General features: G+C 44.8%; 1 long non-coding RNA gene across 2 annotated transcripts; it reads left to right on the forward strand.

Annotated features, from left to right (window-relative positions):
- Positions 1-6,048: 6,048 nt before the first annotated feature.
- Positions 6,049-20,520, forward strand: LOC135180172 (uncharacterized). 2 transcript variants are annotated; one of them, XR_010304304.1, is made up of 4 exons: positions 6,049-11,087; positions 11,654-11,827; positions 14,178-20,220; positions 20,338-20,520. It is a non-coding gene; the product is annotated as an uncharacterized LOC135180172 (long non-coding RNA). The 2 variants fall into 2 exon arrangements; XR_010304303.1 differs by having other exon boundaries at positions 14,178-18,264; positions 20,101-20,520.
- The last annotated feature ends 481 nt before the right edge of the window (positions 20,521-21,001 follow it).

Raw genomic sequence — 21,001 nt, forward strand, 5'->3', positions numbered from 1 at the left:
GTAATGGCCTTGGTTGCTGTGTACTCAAATACTACAGTCAGAGCTGTTGGGGAGGCAGCTTTTAGAGATTAGCTGCAAGGAGGTGGATGGTTTTAAAGAGAAAACTGCTGAATCCATCTTGGGTGTGTACAAGGTTCACAGACAGATGGAGGGAAAAGAGGAGAGCTCTCTGCAGCTTCTTTAGAGTGACTGCCTCCTGCAAGGGTGTTAATCTGAGACTTGTGGGTCCTTTGTTGAATCCAGGTGAGCAAACCAAGGAGAAGAGCTTTTCCAGGCAGATCTTTCTCAAACCACTTTCTGCATCTAGGACTTCTTAGATTTTAGTGCAAATCACAGTGCCACCTTTGAGGTTTCATTCTAGGAGGTTTATTGTGCAGTTTTGCTATGCACAGTATACAAGAACTCTGTATTTACTACTTAGCCTATGAAGCAAGGAGGGTTTCTTATTACTGTTGGTAGCTCTTTCTAAATGTGCAACAGTGCCAAATCCTGGAGGAAAGCTAGCTAGGTCATGTTTGGTTAATCAACAAAGGGGATGTTTTTTCACAGAAATAAAGGGTTAGGCATTTGTTATTTATAAAGCTTAGGCAGTGCCAACAGGTATGTTTGCCTTCACTTTTCCCTTCGTGTTTCATTTATAAAGCACTTCCTAGATTGTTGTAGCTAATGGAAGTTAAAACGAGGCTGAAATGGGACAGTGGACAGAGAGGAGGTTAAGAGGGAAGGTGGAGGACCCTTGGAGAAACTTTGGAAGTCCAACAGGATGTAGGAGGCCTCTAGGATGGCTCACTCATGCCCTGTCCCTGTGACTGCAGACTGAGATGCTGGCTGTGGTCACACCAGTGGACGCTACTGCAAATGCTGAGGCTAAGTTTGTGCGCAGCTGATAGGGCTGCTGCTGAAAGCTCTTGCTGTGGTGGAATTACTCACTGGGAACTGCAGCGATGTGAAAAACCTTGCTGCTGCTGCTGCTGCGGTCACCTTGGTGACTGGGGAACGTAAGTCTTGCAGAAACCCATTCCCAGGATAGCTCAATGTCCTTCCTACGGCAGCCTCAGGGCTAGGGAATTTGTAGCGTCGTTGTAAACCAGCAGTTTCCCCCTAGCGTCTCAGCAGTTGTCTGTCTATGCGAAGGTGGAAGTGAATGGTAATTTAATTAACGGGCTCTGTGATGTTCAGTGAGAATACTGCTAACGACCTATTGAGGGGGACACACCAAGGCACCTAGCTAAGCCAAAAGCCCAACCTTAATGGGAAATTGTCGTGCCTGCATAGTGTCTACCAGCTTCAAAAGTAGGCAGTGTTTTGGCTTTGTGCAGACCCTGGCTGCCTTTGAATACTGGCCTAAATCTAGATTATTTTTTTAGACTCAACTGAGGGAGATTCTTCTAGCAGTAGTAATAATGAGTTCGGGTTTTGTTGTGGTTTTTTTTTAACTGAAAGAAGAGGCAATCTACCTCAGTACAGCTGCTCTGTAAGCAGAATCAGAGGTATACAGTCTCCCTTGAAAGAAAGTTATTTAGAGTCATAGCAATTGGGTACCAACTGGGCAGCATTTAGCATCCAAAGCAATCAAGATCTGTGTTAAAATCTCAGGGCCCTACTCTCCCAAACATATGCAAAGGGAATTTAGACAAGGTGGCCCTTTTTTTTGTCCCTACCTTGAACAGGGAAGTTCTTTTTTGTGAGACTTTCTTCTCTGAATAGTCTCAGAAGTCCTCCATGTCACCAACTTCTTGCCTCAGAAATCAGAAAACCTGTTTGTACATCTGAGGCCCCAAATCTGCTCTATCCTGGCTGCTTTTTTTCTTAACATCAGAGTAGTGCTATGGCACAGATAACACCTAGAGCTTGTGATGAGTGTCTCAGCAGGCTGTTATCTTGGAGTCTCCAAACTAAGAAGAGACCTTGTCCATTCTCAGACCTGAACCACTATCTGCTCCCTGACATACCACGGTAGAGTTTTGATCTGTGCTGTCACTGGATAGGTTGCAGCAGGGTTTTTTTTACCCTTCCACATTCGATGTGCCACAGTTGCAGCCTTAAATGAGAAAACAGGCTGACACTGGGGGGAGACAGCAGCTCAAATTTGTTTCAGCTTCTAGTTCAGAAACAAGCTGGGGACCTCAAAGTCTGGTTTCTTGATGAAAAAAGGATCATACAGTTAGTCCTAGCAAGTTTAAAAGAGCAGTAGAGAATTCAATTTGAGTTTCTGCAAGTGAGAGGATAAAATCTTGAAGTCCTCACTACGTATGAGTGTGCATCTTGTTAGACAGCAGGGGATCTACACAGAATCCCCTTGTATATGTTTCCACTCCAGAAGGTGAGCCAGGTCACACTTTCTTGGTGCCCAGAAAACTACAGTCTCTGCTTCTCCACTGTTGCTTAAAGCTACACTTTTCCAGAAGAAGAGTATTCCTACTGCATAGATGGGCATCGTAACCTTGCGCAGCACCTCGCTTGCTCAGGTATTTCACTGTCTGATGTTGTCATTGTCATCAGTGCAAGTGTTGAAAGCTGAGAAAATAAAAGGCTTACTGCTGTTTAAACTTGTAGTGCTTGCCCTTTCACTGGCAGGAAGGATGTGTGTCTTCAAAAAAAAAGAGCCAAAATGCTTGTGATGGAATGAAGAAAGGAGCTGTTGGGAGTTAAGAACATGTGAAAGTTTATTTAGGTGACTTAATGGCTGCTATTCCAGCTTGGAGGAGCCCAGTGGCTGTGTGTGATCCTTAAAGTGAAAAATAAGTGTAGAAACATTCTCCAAGGACTGTTATCTCATTATCCATTTTTTTTCCTGAAATGAACTCAGTTTAATTTTAGTACCACTGAATGCTTTCGGTCTGAAGACCACAAGACTTTGAACAGGAACACAATAGCACTGATGCTGGAGAAAGGAAGAGCTTCCGAAGCAGTGCCCGAGGACAGGAGAGATTGGTCTTGAGCCACTGTGCTGCAAGTTAGGGATCTAAATGTTTTTCATCTTTTCCAAAAGCCTCACATACAAACAATTTCCAACATTTTCTTTCTCACTTTTCCTCTTAGGGATCAGCAGTTCCACCTGTCTTTCCTTGCTTTTCTTAGTAAAGAACTGCAGATATTCTGTCTAGGGTAGAGTCCTTTATAGTTCTCCTTGATCCCAGCTATGACTTATGACAGTCAGTGTCTCTGCCTACATGCTGGTTGTCAACCCCTGGCCTTAACTCTGACCAAAGAGGAACATTGTGGGAAACTCTCATAGACCCTTTCCAGCTCTGCCATGGGAGAAACCAGTGGACTAAGTTGCTTGTTTCAGCCTTCACCAGTTCTTTACAGTCTGCAAAATTGCCTCCCAAGATGCATCGACTTGTTTCATGCTCTCCCTGTTTATTGACTGTGTGGTAACCTCAACTGTCAAGCTCAGTAAGAAGCTGATAGAACTCACATGGAGGAGTTGCTTGCCCTGTGGCAGCCATGTGTCTGATATGCTCTTGGTCACGTGGAGAAGAAACAAATACACAACCCACATCAGAGCGTGGGGACAGATGAGGTAAAATTTCTGAAATCTAAGTTTGTTTCTCCCTTGGCCTTGTGCCAAAGGCCATTTTTAGACAGACTGCTTATAAGTGACTGCCTGTTTTGGGGACTCCAAGGTGGCTGGATGTTTTTGCACAACACACATCGCTCCACAGTTTTGCTTTGGCTTTTGAATCTGGTTTGTCTTGGCTGCTGGAGCAAGTCCAGCATACCATCTATGCTCAGTGGGACCTTGATTGACATATGTGTGTACCAATCTTGGGGATAACGAAAGCATCAGCTGGTTCTTCTCCAGCTGATGACAGAAATACCTGCTGGTTATGAGAACAGTTGTCCCCATATCGATGGATTCCTCTCATGTTCCTGCAGAGAAAAAAGTTTGCTTGAGCACAAATAAGTGGTTTAGGCATATATTCATCTCTATCTGCATAGGGCATCAATTTCTTCCTCTTTGAATCTGATGAGAGAGCTCTTGAAAATGTCTGTGTGTACCAGCATCAAAGGCTGCCTCACAGTGAGACTGTTTCCAGTCTATCCAAAAGCTCTTGAGATAGCAGTCACAGAGCAGAGAATATATATAGCTGCTGCCTATTGATCGTTAGAAACACAGCATGGGTGACTATCCTTTTTTGTCAGACTCTTTTTTTATTCCTGGACTTCCTCATATTGCTTGGTTTTTCTCTCCAATGCCTCAGCTTCTTAATAGTGTGGCACTTTCCCAGTTCTCTGACTCTTGATTTTCTGTGACTCATGTTCCTCTTGCCCAAACTTAGGCTGATTTCCTGGCTTAGTGTTTCTCATTGATTTGAGAAGAAATGTCAGACACTAACAGTGAAGTGGGGTTTGAGCCATGTAAATGAGTCTGGCCATGGCATTGAATAGTTTTCTAAAACATTTTCCTTATTTTGCATTTCTTACATTGTTCCTATATCACTCCTTCTTTCCTCTATGTGTTTCTGCATATTTTCTCCACATGGGTGCTGCAGAAGATGATCACAGAATCACTGAATGTTAGGAGTTGGAAGGAACTGTGAAAGATCCTCTAGTTCAACCCCCCCTGCCAGAGCAGGGTCACCTAGGGCTGATTACACAGGAATGCATCCAAGAGGGTTTTGAATGTCTCCATAGTAGGAGAATCCACAACCTCTCTGGGCAGCCCATTTGAGTGTTCTGTCACCTTGACAGTGAAAAGCTTTTTCCTTATGTTGATGTGGAACTTCTATGCTCTAGCTTGCACCCCTTGCCCCTTGTCCTGTCATTAGACATCACTGAGAAGAGCCTGTCTCCATACACTCACCACTTATCTTTCATATTTATGAGGTTGCCTCCAAGTCTGCTCTCCTCCAAGCTAAAGAGGCCCAGATCTCTCAACCTTTCCTTGTAAAGGTGTCCCACTTCCTTAATTGTCTTTGTGGTGCTGTGCTGGACTCTTTCAAGCAGTTCCCTGTCTTCGAACTGAGGGGTCCAGAACTGGACACAGGCAGAATACAGGCAGGGAGGAACTTCTCTCAACCTACTTATACACCCCAGGATGCCATTGGCCTTCTTGACCACAAGGGCACATTGCTGTCTCATGGTCATCCTGTTGGCCACTAGGACTCCCAGGTAATCTTCCCCTGAGTTGCTCTCCGACAGATCAGGCCCCAGCCTATACTGGTACACAAAGGTAGAGGCTGGACTTTGAGCAAGTGGCTTCCCCTTGCCTTTCCACAAGGTGGCCAACTTTCTCCCAGTGCTCAGGCATGACATAAAATGAGCCTAACTCTTTCTGCTCAGTTACAGAAGCTCACACATTGGGTCCCATCTTTACAATCTTCGATTTGGTCTCTGTAGGCTCTTGCCCCAAGTACAGCTGTCCTTTCTGGGCTGAAGCATGCTATTGAGTCAGAGGACTTGAAAAGAGGGGGGAAATGTGTTGAGCCAGTCATTACAGGCATGCTTCATGAGCTGGAGGAGAAAAAATATCTTTTTTTTTCCCATGAAGATGAGACTTGTAAAAGCATTTAGAAGTAATTAGTCAATAAGACATCGTGAAAATTCAGGTGATTTGCATTCTAGCTAGCTCAGAGCAAAGGGACATCTGTTAGAGCTTCTTCATCAACATATGTATTTGCATCTGCCTCTCCTCTTTATGCAGAGATACTTTAATCATTCTATTCTAGTGGTGCATTTCAGTCACACAGAGAGAGGTGTTTAAAATCCTACCAAGAAGACACTAGACTCATGCATGCTATTCCAAGCTCTTGAGTAAGGTGCCTGCTGTTTGGTGACATCCTCCTATTAGCATGTTTAGTCATATGTTAAAGGCATTCTGAGTCATCCTCAATTGCCAGTGGAGTCAGAACTGTATGAGCCACAATATTTTTCTTCAATACAAAGGGTTACAGTGTTCTGTAGAAAATAGAGGTTGTCATTATCTTTACGGAACAACAAAGGTGGGAGCAGGGAGGAAGAAAGAAGAGGACTCATCTCAGAGGATTTCATATAAAATACCAAATTTCATTTGATTTCAGACTTGGTTTCTGCCCACAGGTTTCTGTACATCTTAAATAGGACAGGGTAGAAAACTTTTGCCAGTCCTCAACCTCCCAGCAGGAAGGCTAGGAAAAGTGATGGTGTTCAGTGAGATTTTTTCCAGTCAATTGCAGGAAAAAGATGTTTTTTTCCTCCCTCTCTGGGAAATGTTTCACCAAATGTTTCCTCTTTCTTCATGCTTGTTTCCATGAAACTCTTCATGGAGGCTTCACCCTCATTTTACTAAAGAATACAAAACAGGAAAGGCTGGAAAATTGCTGTCACACAAATTATCTCCTTTTGCTACTTCCTTTTTGCTAAAATGGATGAAAGTCAGGTGATTCAGGACCTGTTCCCACAGACTTCACTGAGAAGCAGAGGTAGCAGAAGACTCGTCCTACCAGTGAGGTAGACACACCCTTCCAATGAAGAAGTCACACTCTACCAAAGAAGAAGTGGCCCTAAACCAACAGCAGCATGAGCCATGGTAGTAGAGACTGGTGAGGCTGAGCAGCAATCAGGCAGTAGTTCAGGACACTGCTCTGTTTACATCTGGTCTTGTTCTTCTTCATGTGAATCCTGAACACAGCAATTAAGTTGTTGAGTTTGTGCTAATTTGACTATAATGCACTGTAAATTCCCATCAGTAGTGTAGTGTCTTGAGGTGAACAGTCATTGGGAAAATGTGATGTGCAGCATTTCTTAAGTAAAGCAAATTACTGCGAAATTGCTGCCTGTCCTGGTGGCAAAGAGGCAAGACACATATTTCTTCCCTTGTCCTGATGTTATACCATGTCCATCGAGATTTAGTGGAGTAATTCCTGCTTCAAACTGGTGTGAAACTATGTTCAGGTTCATGATACCAGAAAATGTAAACATTACTGCTCAACTCCAGTATCTCTCCTTCTCCACCTCCCCCCCAAGTCTTTTCTTTCTTATGTTTGAAGCACCTAAATTTCCAGTTCTGGGACCACCTGTCTTCTACCATCATCCCCAGCACATGCAGCCGTTGCACCCAGCACCCCATGCACAGAGCACCAGTCCCCTAGGGATCTGTGGATGTGGGAGGGTGGGCTCAGTAGAATGAAGAGCATTTTACAAGGATGCCCAGGCTTGGCAGTGTGGAAGATGAAAATTATCCCCCAAAATAAAATCATCAGACTAGCTCAGAAGGTTTGGAAGCAAAATGAAGCTATGTATTTACAGCAAGCTGAAATCTAAGAGCATAAAATGCAATGTACATGTACAAAAATATATTTACAAGTATTTACAAAGTAAAGACAACACAAGGACCCTCTTAAGGACCCAAATCACCTCTCTAGACAAACCCAGAGTGGCTTCCAACAGCCTCCTTCTCCCTCCTCCCCCCTTATTTCTCTCTCCCGTTACACTACAGACAGTTTGTACCAGCAAGAAATTCAGGACAGAGATAAGAGCTATGCAAAGCAGAGTTGCAGAGGAGAGGAGAAGAAAGAGACAGAATTGTTTATGCAAGTGAATTTTATCTCCGTGAGCAAGCAAATGGAATCACATCGATTTTTTCTTTGTTACTCGTTTTGCATCCAATAGCTAATTATTCGCTTTTTAACCTTTGTTTTTGCCGTTCAGCGTCTCTGGAAAGTCCCTATTCCTTGGTTACAGTTAGACACAAAATAACTAAGCTAAGCCTTAAACCACAGCAACCGGCCTCCTGCTTCCCCTGGGAAGGAGCTGGGAGTCTCCTGCTGCCCACTCCTCCATCACTGCCTGAGTACACAAGCAGGGGCTCAGCAGTGACATCCTCCCATCCTAATGCACACTTTTAGCGCCTCACCAAATTCCATTGTGCCGCTTAGCTAAATAACAAAGTTACCAATTACCCTTGAACAAAGGCCCCATTAATGAAGCAATTAGGATAACAATTATCAGATACAGGCCAATTAGCCATTTCAGTAGCAATTATGCTATTAGGTTACCAGTCACGACATCCCATACACGAGCTAAAAATCCTCACAAACTCTTTTATTTTAAAAAGTCGAAGAAAAACATAGTGAAATAACACAAAAACAGCAGGGCATGATTCAGGCAATCAGTGGGTGTTTTTACTGCTGTATTATATTACATGTAGCAGCTAAAATGAAGTTGCTTATTTTGGAATTTAACCTTTTATTTTTATCTAAATAAAATGTTTTGTACCCTCAAAAAGATTTTTTTTTTCCCCCAAAACCAACACTGGAGAATATTACTCTACAAGGAATTTGATTCCCTTCCAGACTGACATGGTATGAGAAAACAAGCATTATTTTCATAATAAATACCATACCCACATTTTCCCTCAGAGCTGACTGATGAAGTCCTGAACACTATCTAAAGTCCCATGCCGAAGTAGTATTTCTGGTGTCAAATGAGACTTTCCAAAAGTGTGTAATTTTAGCTCTTGAGCCAGGATGGAGCCAATGAAAGAAGCACATGCTGAAAGCAAAGATCTCCTTAGGGTGGATATAGGAAAAGGTGGAAACTTCAGAAAAGAAATGAAGCTTGCACCTGAAGAGCTCTAAACTTAGAGCCGAGGGAGAGGAAGGGCTCACCTCGCCCCCACTCCAACTGCTCATGAGATGTGATTACCTGTAAGGGTGTGTGCAGGAATGAGCTTGTCCCCAAGGGGACACCAAAGAGGGTAACAGTGGACTTCTGTCATACATCATTAGCGAAATAGCTTACAGAAGCTCGGTTTGCTGGGAGGGGAAGAGCAAGTCTCACAACTGTGGAATTCACCCTCCAGCCTGATGCTCCCCTTGCATCAGCCTCTCCCAAAACCCAGCAGCCACTGCTGCCGGAGGTGAAGTTTCACTGCACGAGACCCAGAGTGGGTGATGGATGTCTGAAACCTGCATCTAATGCTCAGCATGGTGAGACACATTTGTATCTGCTTCCTGACGCTGTGGCATGACTGGGAAAAATGATAAGGCAGAAGCAATTGTTACTACTGCCAGAAGGCAGGCTGCAGTCTCTCAGTGCTGGCTCTGGGCAGAAATCAGTTCTTCTCCAAAATGGATGGTGATACTTGCCACTTTCTGGAAAACAGCATGAGTGGAAAGAGCAAGCCTAGAATTGCACATATTTTTTTCTACCTGCAAAACACCTCTAATCCTTCAGATCTGAATAGCTGATCTACAACAATGGGAGCATGGCTACTGAGTGCAGACAGGAGCAGTGAGCACGAATAGTGAGCAGTTATTAAACCAGACATAGTAATGAAGCCAAAGGCAATGGGATCCAAAACTAATTCAGTTGCCTAGCTGGCCTCTGCTGGAGACAGTGTCTGGTGAATATGCACCTGTCCAAAAAAGGAGATGTCTGTGTTGGAAAGCTGAATCTCTGGAATTCAAAGTAGAAGTGTGGAAAGCCAGGAGAGTGGTGTGGATTTCATCTTGGCTATCAGCTGGAAGTATCAGCCTCGGAACATATCTTACAAGATCAGGCTCTGGAAACTTCCTTTAAAGATATGGTCCCCATGAAATGAATAAAATTTAGGCAGCTGGCTTGGACCAAACAGTTGCAAACCCCCCTAACAATAACACTATAAAAACATTAGCAAATCAGAGAGAGTGAAAACCTGTTTCAAAACTTAAGGAATAATGTTTTCTAGGGTACAAAATTGTTAAGAACTTTTTTCCTATCAGTAACAAAAAGAAAACACACAAAGCAACATAAAGAACACTGAATGGAACCAGTAGCATCCACCCCACAGACAGGCACCTTTGTAGGATTTCACAGGGGTTTTGCTTATATAGCAAATTACTTTTGTGTTCTCAGAGTACCTGCACCACTCATTTCCAATCAATTTGTTTTACAGACTCCAGAGTTTTCCCCAGTGAACCTGTGGACCAGGTACAGTAAGCTGAAACCCACTGAAAATATTTGCCTCTCCACAGCTGCCTGCCCTGGATACTTGTAAGCCAGGGCTCTACAGGACATGGATTGAATATTTATGAGCCATGTGGTGGGCAAACCTCTCCTTCTTACCTATGCTTGGTGGTCTGCAGAAGACACCTTAAAAATACCATGGCACCACTCTGCTTCCTGTCTACTACCCAAGGAAGCAGCAGAGGCTGAGGGCTCAGTAAGTTTTTGTGATGAGTGAGTTAGCACTGAACACTGAAGGTATTTGTTGGGGATTATTAACACAATAGTGGCACAACCCTGAGGGACTGCAGAATAGCTTAGGTTGGAAGGGACCTTACAGAACATCTACTCCAATTGCCCTACCATGGGACAAGAATGCCTCTCAACTAGACTTGGTTGCCCAAGGCCTCATTCAGTCTGGCCTTAAGCATCTCTAGCGGCGGGGCATCCACAACCGTTATGGGCAGCATATTCCAGAATCTCACCACCCTCATACTGAAGAACTTCTGCCTAAGATCTACTCTAAAGCTACTCTCCCTCAGCTGAAAACCATTCCCCCTAGTCCTGTACCTAGACACCCTTACTAGAAATCCCTCTCCAGCTTTCCTGTAGGCTACTGGAAGGCAGCTATAGTGTTCCTCCAGAGTCTTCTCCAGGCTAAGCAACCGCAGCTCCCTTAGCCTAACCTCATAGCAGAGGTGGTCCAGCCCTTCAGTCATCCATGTGGCCTTCGTCTGGATTTGCTCCAAGATACAACTGTGTATCTGTATGTGGGCCCTAGAAGAGACCCTGGAGAAGTATCAGTATTGTCTTGGGTCTCTTCATTGTCCTGGGCTTTGGCAAAAGATTGACTTGTAGGAAGAGAGCTGCTGAGAAATGCATGACCACTGTTAAAAACCCACTGCAGACCAAGCCTGCCAAGCACACAGACAAGTTCAAGTTTGACATGTGCCTCCACATCTTTGAAATAACCTTCCTTCCAGAAGGGTTGGACATGGTTTGGTTTTGCTTGCAGAATGCACATCAATGGGTTTACTGGCAGCTCCGATGCCCCAGATAAATAAAGGAATAAATAATAACAGCAGATGGACACACCAAGAGTGCTCCAGCTGGAATCATACTGGCCCTGTCTGAAGCATCAGCATGCAAAGGAAGGAATTCCATTCTCCTGAGAGGTAAGCCATAAAACCTATGATAGAATCAGCCCTGAAAGAGGTAGGACAGCAGGGACTTGGCTTCCAGCCTCTTCTTCAAAGGCCTGGGGCTGAAATAACACAGCTTGCACTCAGGTACCTTCACGACTACACGTGGAAAATTTGCACAAGACCAGGTGCATCTGTCCTGGCTGGTCCTCATTTCTTGCTTTCATGAGCACGAAGCACCCCTGATTAGACTCTACATGCACAAGGAGATGACAACTGAGAGAAGCCATTTTCATACATTCTTCAGGACTACATCTGTGCTTGCTGCCTCAGTCCCGGTGTTGCTTTTGCCATCCTGCCTTTGCAGCTCCAGTAAGGCAGTGCTGTTGATAATAACAAAAGTATCTTTGATCTCCTTTCCTGGAAGCTCCATTTTGCTTCTCTGAGGATTAAGTTTCCCAGAATAGAGATAGTCAATATAGTTTTCAGGCTTGCTGGAAACAATATTGCTGAGCATCATGACAAAGAGAAGAAAGCCAAAAAACCCAACAATGATAAGAATGTAAAATGAGGCCATTATTTCTTCTTGTATCTCCAAGGCTGGGTTGCTGTGATTATTGAATCGAAGAGTCTTCTTTTGTTCTACATACATGTGAAGTAAATTTGGCATGACTGAACTGCTGTTCATGTGGTTGCTGAAAGCCATCTTACAGCTCCAGTCTGGCTGCAAAAGCTGAGCAAAACAAAGCAGAAGAGAGGAACCAACTTAGCTGGTTAGTGCACACCTGTCCTTCAGTTTCTTCTAGCTCGGGTCCTTCACAGTGTTTCCTCTCTGCTGTGTAGCTATCTGCACTTGGGTAGCTAACTGCACTTGGTATCCTCTCGCTGTACATCTTGCACACAGAGAGCCAAGGTGGAAGTCAATGGTAAGGTAGCACAGGAATTCCAAGGATCAAAGTCTGTTGCTGTCTGCATGAAAGATATGTGTGTACATGCATGGGCACGTTCTGCTCCCTTGGGCTGACTTTGTTTTGCTGGTGATGTGCTGTCAGAATTGGGAAATGGGTATAGCACTGCCAATCCCAGCAACAAGCTCAGCGGAAGCAGGAGAACTCTTTCTTAGGCATCAGTGTAATTGAGACTAGCACCTCTAAAGTGAGGTAAGAACATTGCTCGTACTACAGCCTGCATCCTGAGTGTAAAGGCTATTCTTTCAAAATCAGCCATAGTAAAACCTGGCGAATTGAGAAGCTGTGGGAAGGAAACGAATTAATTTCAACTGATATAAGTTTGTTATCTTGCTGAGGAGGAAATTTCAGGCAGAAAATATTTCTGCCAAGCTATGTTTCTTGAGATTGTCTTATTTTCCTTTGGGAGTTTTTTCCAAAGTAATTTTTAGCACAAGGGAAACTTAAATTATTGCCTCTAAGCAAACCACAAAATCCTTCCATTGTGAAAAATCTCAAGATAAAAAGTTTTGACTCCATCTCTCAATCCCACATCTGAAAATTTGGCTTTTTTCTTTTGGCAGCAATGGTTTTCCTGTTTTGATACAAGTCTAGGTGTAATTTTTGTTCTCTGAAATCCCCTTCTTTGGGAAGTATGCAAGGATCTCAGAGAAGCTTTGCGCAAATCTGCCCATGATGTCTTATCCAGCTGTAAGTAGAATCCAAGAGTTTCATCCCAAATGTGGAAAGTTTTGCTGCCTTCAAGTCATTCACTTTCCTTGTTGTGCTTTTCCTTCCTTTTCAGCTGGTGCTAATTAACCTGTGTAGCTCTCTTGTTGCAGAAGGTCTCTGCAAACTGAGGCCACAACTCAACATACTCCAACAAGAGCTCTAGTGATTTGCAGTGCCTGAGGCTTTGACCTCTGCCTTAAATCTTATACACAAAACTATTCAAAGAGTTGAATATGAATAGCAGAATGAAAAACTCTGACAAAATTCAGATGGAGAGTTGAAAAAGCTCCCTCAGAGCAACTCTGCCTGCCAGTTAGCCCAGAGACACTTGACAGTATCAAAATGTGGGCTACCCTTAGAAAAGATGGTGCTTTGAAACCCAGGTCAGGGCAGCCAGCATCCCCAGCTGGCAGCCTCCATCCTGTTCTCACCTTGCTTGCAGGCACTGGTGGCAGGAGATAATTTTCTTCCCTCCTCATGCCTCACACTGGGGTGTTCACTACTCCTGACTCAGGAAAGTCAGGCATTTCCTCTCCCATCCAGCTAGGATGAGCCCTCACTAGACCACTGAAGTGCCAACTGGGTGTCTGAAATTGCCTGAACATCCTGGATGATTAAGGTTAACTATTCCTGGTTAGGTTTCCTCCTTCTTGCAACTATTACCTTTTAATGAATTTGTTTACCCTGCTGGCTGGGTTGTGACTGGTCTGCCTGGAATCTATTAATAGCCAAATAACTGCGGTGGGTGGCTGGCTGTGTGAGTCTAGTGCAAGGATTACATGGGACCCATCTGTAGAGGCATGCTGAGGTTTACAACTGCTGCATGGGAGCTGTACCAGGGGGACACAGAGAAGTGCACTAACAGTGGGATTTTTTTTGTCTGCCCAGAAAAACAGACAGGCAAGATACCTTCCAGATTCCTGTCCATAGATTACAAAGCTCTTCCCAAGCCCAATGTGGCCACATCTACTTGGCTGCAGTAGAAGTCAGCGATAACAATACACTGTAGAAGTGAAAGCTATCTGACTGTTCTTTCCTCTTTCAGAGGGCACAATGTGGGGCAAAAATTATATACCTTGGCTGAACACTAGGTGAAAATTTTATTCTGAAAGAGATTTGCAGAAAGCAAATTAATTTCTGATAATAAGATTCTTTCTGTTTCTCCCAAACTTCACATGCCCCTTTCTGCCTCTCCAGCAGTTGTGCTGTACTGCCTGCCTTGGAGTTTGTGGCTGATGCCAAAAGTTGAGAGATATGCCAGTAGTCTTTACTCTTCTTGATGAAGTTCCTAACTTGCCAATCCCACTATAAAAAAACCCAAGCAACCCACACTCTGCTCACCCCTAGACTATACTGTAGCCAGCTACCATAACCATACTCACTTGCTATGACATAAAAGTGAGGCTGAGATTCAAATGCTTTAATCTGTGTTTATTACTTCTAGTGCCTACTGAAGCCTGCATTTTGTTGAAGGACTTTTCTACACTCATTGCATTGCTCAAGCTCTTCTTCAGACCCTGGGAGACAGGACGATGGCCAGATGCACTGCCCTTCTCACATCTGGGAAGATGATCTCAAGCTTCATGCTGCCCTTTGGAGTCTCTTGCTATGGGCTTCCTGCCTTCTGTCACTGCTGGAATTGGGCTGATACTTTAGTGATGTGTGTGAATTATTTGGTTTGTTTAATTGAATAAAAAAATCAGAGTTCTTTGACATGCAGTTCCTCAGACACTGCTTTCTAAAGAATACATTATTTTCTGATCTAGAGCATTGAAACTAGTTAAGTGTTGGACTAGCACTTAGAATGCCCCCACATGTGGGTGTTGCTGAGCCCTGTGCCACTTCACTACATTCACATGCTGTCTGTGCAGAAAACATTTTGGGGGAGGAAACATGCATTTATGCTGTTCTAACAGCTTTCTCTCCCATACAAAATACAACATAAAAACGACACAGCAGGTACCAATCCTCAAAAACAATAATGAAAGGGTACAGGCAAATGACACAGCAAGCCAAAAGGTCAGAGTATCACCCACTAACTGTAACAGCTACCTAATTCTCTCCTTGGGCCCAGCAGATAGAACAAGGGGGATTTTTAACCAGCAGGCTCTGGGGATCAAGCACTGAAAGGCAGCTTGAGTATTCACCCCAAAATGAGAATGAAGTAATCTAGAATAGTATCTGCCTCGTTGTGGCAATGAGGGGGATAAATAGTAGCTGTTGTGCTGCAACAGGTCTCTAGGGAAGAGAAAAGAGGCTTCAGGTGGTTTTGGACAAGTAATGCCATGTGTCATTTGTCTATGTGCACACTCCTCCTCCTCCACACCTGCAAACAGTGGTGGAAAGATACTGGGATGCCACATTAGCACTCCTTTCAAGCTTCTAACACCTCTGTTGGTATGTTTACCCCATCACCCTATTAGATACACAGGTTAGAACTTAGCCTTTTATCCCATGGTAGGACTCATCCCCTTTCTACCAACTCTCCCCTCCACTGTTTATCCACAGCCTAGGGTGGCTTTTCAGGACATGGCTTAACGACCGTGGTAGTAGGCTGATGGTTAGACTCACCCTTAGAGGTCTTTTTCCACAAAAGCAGTTCTATGAGTCCGTGACCACTTTCCCATTTTCATCATTTTCAATCCATGTGATGTGTGTTCCACACTCAGCAACTACACCACTACTGTCTCATAGGTGGGCATAAATCCATGCATACACACATGTCTGCATAAACTCCTCCTTCCTACAAATACAAACATATGCTTAAATATTAAAAGAGCTGCAAAGCTACTTCTGTAATTCCCTATCTAGCTATTTTTTAAAGAGATGACTAGTAGCTTGAGTGTCCAACACAGCTGATTGTCAGAGAAGAGCACTTTAGGGGGGGAAATAGATTTAAAAAAATCAGCAAATGTAACCAAAACAATAGAACAAAAGGGAATGAAAATTTAGACCACTGCCTACTATATGAAGGAAACTGCAGACACCCCAGGTACCATAAGAGCAACTATTAGATATTGTACCTATCAAAAAGATTACTTACATGCAGACCTGGCTCTGTCCTGGGAGCAGCAGCTCCTTCAGCTTAATCCTAGCTGACCACTGCATTTAACTATTTAAGGAGCATAGGAGAGGAGTGGCCTCTGCTTCTTGCCTCTAGCAAGTAATCACAGGCACATTATGTATGAGGGAGTGTCAGCAAAGCAATGTGGTAACAGGTTACAATGGGGCCGTGAGTCTCCTACTGCATGGGTGCTCCAGACAAGTGTCTGTACGTGTTGTCTTATGCAGGGGGTGAGAATAGCATGGAAATAGACTCAGCTGCCTCAACACTGGGCAAAATAAACCATAAAGGCTTCTCTGGAAGGGTGCTTCCTGCTGGACACATCCCTTGTTAGAGTACATTGTGGGCCTGGGGTGATTTTAGTTATTCATCATAGATCTGCCATTTTTAGAGGCACTCAAAAGTAAGAAAGAAAGCAGAAGTGTCCTATACCTTCCCACCCTTCCCCAGCAATGTTTGGCTCATACCACCTCCTTATGCCACAGAAAAGAGGCTATGCTGTTGTGCCTCTTGTTCAGTGTGCACCTACATCCCTGCTCATCCTGATTTACCCTTCTGGTGAAAGAATGGGGAAAGAAAGTAGCCAGGAGTGGGAAAGGATACTGGATGAAGCAATCTCACTATCTTTCATCTTGTATTTTCCTGCCCCAAACCCTTATATCCTGTTTTGCCAGCTGGGCATGGGTGTTTTACTCCATTCATACACCCTCTCCATGGCAAAACAACAGGAGTTACACCCTTTCATGGACAAGTCCCCTTTCAAGATCAACACATAACACCAACTTATGGCTTGCAACATCTCTAATTTAACTTGGACTTTACCATGGGAGCCACAGACAACTGCTGTCCTGGGATTACTTTGTGCAACCAGAACAAGTGAAGGCAGCTGAGGCAGGAGGAGGGCTCATGCTAGAGACAGCTTTTTTCCTTCTGTGGAAAGCAGCGGGGAGGAGGACTGTTAAAGGTCCTCACAGCAGCAGGGTATGTCTGCCTTCAGGAAGTAGCAGCAGCTTTTGCTATTAAATCACAGTCAGACAGATTCATAAATTTTCCTTCAGGACTGAATTCAAACCACTCATTTTTTCATGTCTAATCTTTTCTGAATAACACACAGTCCTCTGACTGTACCAGCGGCTTGTTAGCTGAGCTGCACCTTTGGCTAACAAGTGCAGAAACAGGATAAAATCAGAAGTGGGAAGCTACTGGTTGGAGGAAAGGAGACTTGATGGTTTCCAGGCAGCAAGATGATGGGGAAAGAGAGGCTGAGTGACCTCCCTCGTGTGCCTTCCCCCATTTGTGTATAATCCTCACTGCACTAGACTGCCAGAGCTGTTTTACTGCTAACTCCTCACTCTCAGAGCAAAATGTGATACTAAGAGTATTACTGGTTTAAAGCCACAGGTGTTGTAAGAGCCAAGATCCCAGCAGATACGTGAAACATCATTAGGCCTGTCTATTGGGTCTTGGAGCAGGTAAAGCTGAAGACTTGAGATATCTGAATGAACCAGGAGGACACGATGCACACCCAGGTGGAGGTGCCAGCTAGTGCCAGGGAGCAACGTGTTTGAGTCAGCACAGCTTATTTGCTGGCTTCCCTGCAGGTCTAGTCATGGTAGACCCAGGGCTACACTGAAGTTACTGTCTTGTTTCCAGTCTTGGAGGAAGTGTGATTGCGGCCAGGGAAAGGTGAGCTTCACACCTTGTCCTTTTGCCCTACATAGCTCCCTTGCAGCTCCTGTCCCCACCCCTATGGCTACCTGGAGTGTGTTAATGGAAAACCCACCTGTTTTCAAACCTCTTCCCTAGTTTTGTTGGTCCTTTTTCTTCAAAACAAAATTAAGTGTTAAGGTACTGATAACAAAGCCCTTGGTGATGATGGCCATCTGATCACCTGCACAACACTGAAGTATAGGCAACACAAACGTACACTAAGGATGGGATTTGTTTCACTGCCTTGGACTCTGTGGGTAATTTCCCTGCTCAGTGGGAAAAGATAGCTGGCCATGAAGGATGATGAGTCCCTCTCTCAGCACAACATGCCCCCAAGCTTGCTTGCTAGTGATTGTGATTAGCCTTGCACCTAACTTGATGACAATAAAAACATTATGAGATGGACTCACCCCTCAGTCACCCCAAAGCAAAGAATGTAGGATTTTCACTTGTCTTTCCAAGGCAGGACAGCAAGGGACCCATGTCACCCAGAGAAAACATCCAGATGCCATTCTCAGTATGGAACAAAGGAGCTGGAGTTTGGGGGATGTAGAGGGGTTGGGGATGTGAGATGGAGCTAAGTGTGTGACAGGAATTCTGAGAGTTCATGACAGGACTGTATCCCATTGCCGTGTGGATGGAGAGAGGCATGTAGTCACAGCCATGTGTCTTGACCAGGAAGAAGCACTCAGCATCTGCTGCAGGGTGACAGCTTCCTTCCTCCACCCACAGCCTTGGAAGTCTGTGGTGGTGCCAGGTAACACCTTTCTTTTTTTTTTTTTAAATGAATGAAGGGTGAGGGAACAGGTTTGGAGCATGAGCATAAAAGTACAGCCAGAAAAGGGAATCTTGACAACCTTTCAGTGAAGAAGTATGAACCCTGCAAGAAGCTGGGAAGCTTCCATCAGCTCTATAGCGGATAGATCAGGGCACATTAGTTGAAGGTCTGGTTTTATTAGTACAGAGGTTTCTTTATTTAAGGGGGAAAAAAGATAACCTAAAGAAACAATACACATCAGCAAGGCTATTTTATTAGTATTTTTGTACAAATGCTGGATTTTACAATGTTCATAGAATCAGTCAAGGTTCAAAGGGACCACAAGGGTCATCTAGTTCCAACCCTCCTGCCATGGGCAGGGACACCCTGCCCTAGATCAGGCTGGCCAGAGCCTCATCCAGCCTGGCCTTAAACACCTCCAGGGACAGGGCCTCAACTGCCTCCCTGGGCAACCCATTCCAGGGTTGTTGTCAGCTGTGTAGTGAGAATCAAAGCCCTGGAGGGGATTTAGTAGCTGGTGGGAATTGAAATAATCATCATGATTACACTCTTCCAGGACCAAGAACTCCTGGAAGTATATGCAGGACATGACCAAGAGAGGCAGACGTCTTTAAAATCCTAGGGGTTAGAGGGAGCCAGGATGGAGGAGTCGTCACGCTGCTGACAGGCCCAGATGAGCTTCGGGCTCGAAGCATTTCCCATGCACACTTTCCTCTGCAGCGTGCTCGCTTGTTTTCCATGCTCTCACCCCCGTGGGATATGAGGTGGATCATGTCTTCAAGTGATATTTCCTGTCGAGCCAGAGTGACTTGCCTGTCTTGGAGGAAGTGGGATGAAGGAATGTCTGGATCTAAGATGAGCGATGAAGCATCCCTCACGTGGCCAAGTCCTGCAAACAGACCACACTGGCCGCTGGGGAGGGGACAGTTGGGGCAGTCAGGACCTCAACCCCATGTGGTTCCTTGCATGCTAGCCCTGTGACTTCACCAAAAAAAAATCTAGGTCATGCCCTGACAGGTATTTCTTCCAGGAATGAACCATACCCAAGACAGGAGTTCTGAGGGGTGCCCCTTTCCCAGCAATCCTTCTAGAGATTGCTGTTAGCTGAAGAGCCCCAAGGCGGCTCAGAGGCAGGACCTTGCTTGCCTATGCGGCAAATGCACAGTCCCCAGGAGGCTGGCATTAGGGTTAGGGTGCTCTGCAAGCAACTGGAGGCATCAGCATTGGAGGAGAAATATGTTGAATTTGCAGAGAGTTAGACAAGAACTGAGGAGGATTTGTTAGAGTACTGAGCTGTTTTACATAGAAAACTCCTTCCCAGGACCCTGTTTGGACAGGGCAATAATCTTCTGTGTCCCACTGCCAGTTTCCTACTGGTGGTGGCTGAGTCACCTTGGCTTCCTAGAAGAGGTTAAGGAGCAGTTACTCGTGGTGGCTGAGAGTGAGGGCTGCAGGTATTGTCCTCAGTGCAAGGCCTTTCACACAGGTCAGACCATGTCACAAACCACAGTGCCCAAGCTCCTGGGGCTGAAAACGAGCTGGAGCTTTCATTTTGTTGTTGCAATAGCAGGCCTTGGGCTAGTCCTGGCTGTCTGGTGACTTATTTCTCTCCAAGCCGAAGTGTAGGGGTGAGAAAAAGCTTGCCTGAATGCTTGAGTATTTATGCGAAACACTATTGCAGCCCTGATTGTACACTGGGGCTAAGTGGAAACAACATGGTGCTGGCACATCATCAGCTCAAAGGTCTCTGCTCCATGCTCAGGCACTGCACTGCAGTCACACGACTCACTCCTTCTTAATTGTTCTTTCCTACAGGACTTTTAGATATTCCCAACAGACCTCCCTGGTTCTCAAGGGAGGACACTGAAGAGCTACTTGTACACTGAATACATCAGATGAAAGAAAAGAGCTTCTGCCTTCTGTGAGATATGCAGTGTGAGTCAGATGATAAAAAAGTATGTTATTAGAAATTGAGTTGTGAATGATGATAAAATTCTCAGGCAGTTAAGTTTAGCCTCCTTTGTTTCTTTCTTCCTTCCTTTTTTTCCCTAGCTTTTCCAACGTTTGTTTGCTGATCTTTCTAAATGCACTCATCTTCCTTGGTACTCCAGTGTAGCAGACCTCAGCAGCTTTTGCTGCTCTTCTGTCATGCTCAGACCCTCCCTTTGTCAGGAAATTTCATTTTATAATGGTCCCTGAGTGCTGCTGTAACCCCACATTACGGAAGGCAGCTGCGGCAGCCAGCGCTGCCAGGACCTGTCCTCTTGCAACAGAATGCAGTTCATATGAAAGATTTGGTAAGTGCTGTAATCTCATCTGTTCTTCCTCAATTAATTTATTTCACCTGTGGGCTCTGTGCTGATGTAACCAGCTCAGGAGCTGGTTGTCTCAGAGCCATATCCAGGTTTTGCTGCTCATCTACTGAAATTCTGAATATTGTCCTTTAACTGTGTCTGTGAAGTGAATTTATTTATTGTTGTCTGACGTTCACGCTTTTGGCTCCTGTCCAAACACATGGTAATACAATTCGAGTAGTATCACCTCCAGGACAGCCACAAAAGCCAGCGCCACTCCCATCCTGTGCTTCACATCCTGTTTCCACCACAGGCTACACATTAAGGAGCTCTTGCAGATGACAACATTACCCTGGGACAACCTGAGCCAGCCTGCAGCAGTGTCTGCTGTCGACATCAGAGGACAAGAGGTACTCTACCCA

Source organism: Pogoniulus pusillus, chromosome 12 (genome assembly GCF_015220805.1).
Source record: "Pogoniulus pusillus isolate bPogPus1 chromosome 12, bPogPus1.pri, whole genome shotgun sequence".
Lineage (NCBI taxonomy): Eukaryota > Metazoa > Chordata > Aves > Piciformes > Lybiidae > Pogoniulus > Pogoniulus pusillus.